Here is a 6275-nt window from a genome sequence, read left to right on the forward strand (position 1 = left end):
TCTACTTCTGGGTGCTTTGAAGCAGTTCAAATGAACCAGTTTCAGTCTCTAAGTTGCACGGCCTTCTTTCTAATCACAACCCTAATTCAAGACACAATAAGCCATCTGCCTGTTTCTGTTAAGGTTGGGGAGCAGGAGAGAAGGTTCACCAGTTACTTTCAATGAAACACAAGGGGCCTCAATATTTGCAATGAGTTTTAAAAAAAAAATCTGACATTTTGTTGTATTTTCCTTTCTTCCTCTTTATGAATGGACTTCTTCCTCTAGGTTGTGAAGCAGGTATTCTAATCAATGCTTGAACTAGGCCAAGGTTGAATGAGAGGAGAAGATGGGAGAGGCAGGAGGCTCAGGATGTTTTCCCATTTTCTTTTCAATCAGTGGCATCATACCTCTTACTTTTGACGGGTATAACGGGAAACTGTAAAAACACTTCCATTTCTTTGTTCTTCCCATTGAAAGGGATCCTAAACCATCTGCTTCCTTTTCTTGCTTGTTTTGACCATAAATTCTAATAGCACTGCTATCAAAATGCCCAGATACCACAGTAACAGATATTGCTGGAATTAACAAATATATATGTGTATATGTATATATTTGCAGTTGTCTCCCCCATTAGATTGTAAGCAATTTGAGGACAGGGATTGCCTTTTGCTAAATTTTTTTTTTATCACCAGGGCACAATGCCTAGTGTGTAGTATGTGCTTAATAAATGTTTATTGATTCAGAGTCAGTGGACCTGGGTTAAAATTCCATCCCATCCACTCATAATGTGTATGATCTGAGATAAGTTATTTATCTTCTCTGTGCCTCAGTTTCTTTATTTCTAAAATGAATGCAGCTGAATTAGGTGCATTTGAAAGCCCCATCTAGCTCTAGACCTATGATGAGCAATCTGAGGCTAGAGAAGGTGTCATATCTAAATTTTGTAGTTAACACTCATTATTGTTGTTATTTATTTGTTTCAGTCCTCTCTTGACTCTGTGACACCATTTAGTTGGTTATGGTTTTTGTTTTGGCAAAGATACTGAAGTGGTTTGCTATTTCTTTCTCCAACTCATTGTTACAGATGAGTAAACTGAGATAAACAGGTCAAAATGACTTGCCCAAGATCACATGGTTAGGAAGTGTCTGAGGCCAGATTTGGACTCAAGTATTACTGACTTCAGGCCAGGTGCTCTATCAACTGTTCCATCTAGCTAGCTGTCCCTGTATTTCACACAGGAAGTGCTAAATATTTTTTTTCCTTCTTTAGATTATAAACTCTGTTAAGCAGGTGGGTAGGTGGCACAGTGAATAGAGCACTGGTCCTGCAGTCAGGAGGACCTGAGTTCAAATCTGGCTTCAGACACTTAACCAAAAAACTAGCCGTGTGACCTTGGGCAAGTCACTTAACCCCATTTGCCCTCCAAAAAGCAAAAAAAAAAAAACCAACTCTGTTAAGCACAGAAAACCTCTATTCTTGATTTTCTGTGGGGCAGGTAAGTGGTACAGTGGATAAAGCACAGGGCCTAGAGTCAGGAAGACCTGAATTCAGATGTGGCCTCAGATACTAGCTGTGTGAACCTAAACAAGTCACTTAACCCTATTTTCCTCAGTTTACTCACCTGTAAAATGACTTGGAGAAGGAAATGGTGGACCATTCCAGTATCTCTTCCAAGAAAACCCCAAACAGGGTCAGGAAGAGTCAGGCAAGACTGAAAAAGCAACAAATTCTCTGTATCCCCTCTTGTTGGCTCAATATATGCTTGTTTACTGGTTGGATTTATAACTTCCTCTTGCCCCACAGAAAACTGGGGAGAGTAGCTTCAGGGTTAAGTTTTTTTTTGCTACAATATTTAAAGGATTAAACAGTAAACAGCCTTTTGGATTAGAATAATAACTTCTTTTAATAGGAGGAAATGTTCTGAACCCTGACATGTACCCTGGGATATGTCATTAGAAATGTGTGGAGAATGGTCCTGCATTGGGAAAGTGGGGAAAAGGGAAGAGGTCAGTGTCAAAAGGGGGAGGAGGGGTGGCCCTCTGAGCTCAGCATTGTACCATCAAGTAGTTTGTCTATGGGGTTCTCATGCCTGGTGAGTGTAGAATGGGGAACAGCTGGGGTGATTCACCAGCTCCTGAATAGCTGGCTTACTGTCCCTCGGGAAAAGGACATCGAACCCTATTCTAGGGATGTTGGAAGGACACCAAGTCTGGGGTGAATCTTTGGTCACCCTTCCTGAGGACATAGTCAGTAAAAAGGACTTGATAAGATTTAATGCAGTAAAGGATGCCCCAGATGAGTGGATTTTGCCAGTGTATGTGGGAACCCAAGGATTCAATTCCTGGTCTATTTTCTGGTTCACTTATCTAGAGATGGTAAAACTAAAGGGTGGGGAAGAGAGTAGACAGTTGACCCCAAGAATAAATCTTTAGCTAGATTAGGAAAGGGAAGAAAATAAATGTTTATATAACACCTACTATATGCCAACTCACAGACAGGTTTGAGGCCTGTGGAATAATACACTTAACCTGGTTTAATTCATCTTCCAAAATGGTGTTAAGGGGTGTGTTCACTGAATGTGCTACAACATTTTGTATTTATAGAAAAACAAATTGAATGAGCCCTAAATGAGCTCCCTAAGAAAAAATCCCTAGAACCAGTTGGATTTACAAGCAAATTCTACCAAACATTTAAAGAACAATGAATTTCAATACTATATAAACTTCTTGAAAAAAATAGGTAAAGAATGAGTCCTACTGCAAATGTATATGTAACCTATATCTCAATGAAGGAGGGAAGGAAGAGAAAGAATTTGAAATTCAAAAATTTAAAAAACAAATGTTAAAAATTGTTTTTACATGTAATTGGGGAGGGGAGATAAAATGCTAAATGAATAATGAAGCATGTGAAGACATCCCTCTGTGAAATAGGCAACTGAGAACAATTTGTTTCAAAGTCCATGAAGGTGGCTGAAGCAGGAGATATCGACCACTTAAAGGCTGGTCAAACATCAATGACACCAAGGTCATCCACTGCATCCTGGGCCATTGCCAGAAGAATCTTGACTTTTTATCTTGCCACTAGACTTTAATGACTGGAATAGAAAGTGAGGCTGATGACTTTGGACAATTTCACCTCACTTAAATCCAATCAATGATCAAGTCAAAGCATTACCCCATGATGTCATCAGTCCTCTTTCAAAAAATGAAAGACAAAAAAAAAAGATAACAACAACTATATGCCCGACACTGTGCTAGGCACTTCAAATATTATCACATTTGATCCTCACAACAACTCTTTGAGGTAGGTGCTATTATTATCCTCATTTTAGAGTTGAGGAAGTTGGGGCAGACAGAGGTTAAGTGACGTGGCCCAGATCACACATCTAGTAAGTGTTTGAAGCCACATTTGAACTCAGGTCGTCCTGTCTCTAGGCCCGGCACTCTATCCCCTGAGCCACCTAACTGACAAATTAAGAGGAAGAATCACTAGCAAGCAACCACGTCTAAAGGCCAACAATTGTCTGTGGGAAGCTGTGGACGGCAACATAGGACAACACAGGACACAGGAAAGCCCTCAGACTTCACCAGAACAGATCAGAAACCAGAAAGAGGATGGAAGCTTGAACCAGGTGGGGGTCAGTGGAGAGACTCAGAACTTGAGATATAAAGGCAGCAATGGAGAATGCCTCAGACATCACTGGATCACCAGTCAAAGTTGCATTTAGCAAGAGGTATGTAATAGTAATGTCATTTGATCCCTTTGTATTGGCAAAGGTAACAGGTACTTAGCACTTAGTAATTAATCAAGCCTCTGCTAAAGAAACAGAAGGTGTGATCCCCTATTGCTGACATAACAGGAAAGGGATGAATAGGGAGGAGCAATACTGTATATAAGGAAAAGCCCCAAGAGGGAGAGTCAGATCTTCTTGGAGCAAGCTTTGTGGACGCAGAAGCTGCTGCCACTGGGGAGGCTGAAGAGGAAAGGCCCCCCAGGCTGGAGAGAATGATTTTGAAAACCTGGGTGAAATGATTTTGATTCTGGGAACCAGCTGAAACTTCTGCTGAGTCCAAGGGCCAGCCAGAGCTGCTGAGGATTTCCAAGGGCCAGTCAGAGCTGAGGGCCAGCTGGAGCTGCCGAAGACTGAGGAAGCTTGACTGTGATTCTGGTACTTTTTATGAAATGGTTTGTGGCTTTGTTAAGCCTTGACTTCCTGGAAACAGAGAATTTGAAGGATTTAAGGTGGACTGGACACTGTGAGCTTCAGTGTGGAACAGGAAGTGCATGGAGAGCTGGACAATGACCTGGGAGTGGTCTGCCTTTGAACCCAGGTGACAGTTTACTGAAACCAGGTAGGATCTGGGACCATGCAAGGGGATTTAGGGAATCTGAGAGATCACCTCAAGTCAAGCTGAAAGAATACTTTACTTGGATACTGTGTACTGACTGAGAAATTGTAATTTACTAGTGACCTAGGGGTGGAGGGCTTGTGTGTTTTCTGATGATTGAATTGAATGATGACTGAATGAGCAATTGATTTGTTACTTGGTGTGCCCTATGACTATTGTACTTGGTGTCCTTTAAGGAGGCAAATCTCCTTAAGGATGATTGAATGATTGAAATAATTGAATGATTGAGTTACTAAATGATTGTTCTTTGTTCAAAACTTTGTGACTACTATAGTGAAAACTATGTGGCCATTTTCTGTGATAAGTTGTTGTGAATGTTATATTTTGATTTTCTGTGATAAATTGTAACATTGTGAATGTTGTACCTTGATTTACTGTGAATGTTTTGCTCTTATTTGTTATGGAATAAATAGTGTTCACTATACTGTGTAATCAGAATCTTAAAATCTGTTCCCAGCAGCAGTCCTATGGAAAGCTGCTCGTGCTTGGCTTTACAAGGGAGGGTTCCTAAGTCATAGCACCACAATTTTAGAACTGGGAGGAATCTAATCTAACTCCTATATTTTACAGATGAAGAAACTGAGTCTCAGAGTTTAAAAGGGTAGTTTTTTTTTTAAGCAGGCATAGTTCAATTTATTTGTTTATTAAAAAAAAAAAAATCTATGTGTTGCCCCAGCAGCTGCCTGGGTCCTCTGGACAGACACTTGAGTGTGAGTCTTCACAAGATGGTTGGTGAATTCCTGATAAGAGACTTAGTGAACAGAGTCTCCTTCCACAGGTCTGGGGTTAGATAGCTGTATGTTTTGGAGAAGGCATCAAAGGTAGCTTTAGCGAAGTTGCTCAGTGGCCTCTCACAGAAGTGTAGCAGTCATCAATTCCAGCCATCATCAGGAGCTTCTTAGGCACAGGAGCTGAGACAATGCCAGTACCTCTAGGGGCGGGGATCAGGCGCACCAGAACTGACCCACATTGCCCAGTGACCTTGCAGGGCACTGTGTGAGGCTTGCCCATCTTGTTCCCCCAGTAGCCACGTCTCACAGGAACGATGGACAGCTTGGCCAGAATGATAGCACCACGAATAGCCCTGGCCACTTCCTTGGAGCACTTGACACCTAGACCAACATGGCCATTGTATTCACCAATGGCCACAAAAGCCTTGAACCTGGTACATTGTCCAGCTCTAGTTTGTTTCTGAACAGGCATGATCTTCAGAACCTCATCTTTCAATGAAGATCCCAGGAAGAAAGCTATGATCTCAGATTCCTTGATAGGAAGCGAGAAAAGATAGATCAATTCCAAAGACTTCATCTTCATGTCCTTGACTAGCCAGCCCAGCTTAGTGACAGGAACCCACTCCTTGTCTTCGGCTTTTCCTCCCCAGGCCCTGTGGCCACTGCCCTGGCCTCTACCTCAGCCCCGACTGCCAAAGCCACCTCGGAAGCCTCCCTGGCCTCCAAGGCCACGGCCCCAGAGGCCTCCTGCACCACCTGCAGCACCGGCATCGTCCGCCATTTGGTGTTCACTAGAAGTAGAAGGAAAAGGGTAGTTTTTTTAAATTGTTGCATTTATTTTATATAAATGCATATATGTGTTTGTCTCCCTACAAGAATACAAGTAGTTTAGGTATAGGGAGAGTTCATTCTTTATATTTTTAAATGTATTCCCAGCACCTAGCCCAATACCTGGCACAAGAAAATTGCTTACTAAATACTCTTTGCCTGAACTAAATTGAAATAATTGACTAGAATCAAATCGGACATTGACTAACCTTGTTCCTTTAGTCATTTCCCACATGTAATCTCATCCTCTCTCCTTCCTCTTTCTTATTTCTCCAACCTACCTTTTCAGACTTATTTCACATTGTTCCCCCCCTCTGTCTGTTC

The 6275-nt window shown here is 41.7% G+C and overlaps 1 pseudogene; it reads right to left on the reverse strand.

Annotated features, from left to right (window-relative positions):
• Positions 1 to 5036: 5036 nt before the first annotated feature.
• LOC138144599 (small ribosomal subunit protein uS5 pseudogene) lies at positions 5037 to 5904 on the reverse strand (annotated as a pseudogene).
• Between the last annotated feature and the right edge of the window lie 371 nt (positions 5905 to 6275).

Source organism: Petaurus breviceps, unplaced genomic scaffold (genome assembly GCF_028583685.1).
Source record: "Petaurus breviceps papuanus isolate PSGF00001 unplaced genomic scaffold, PetGlider_PUasm1.0 90701, whole genome shotgun sequence".
NCBI classification, from domain to species: Eukaryota; Metazoa; Chordata; class Mammalia; order Diprotodontia; family Petauridae; genus Petaurus; species Petaurus breviceps.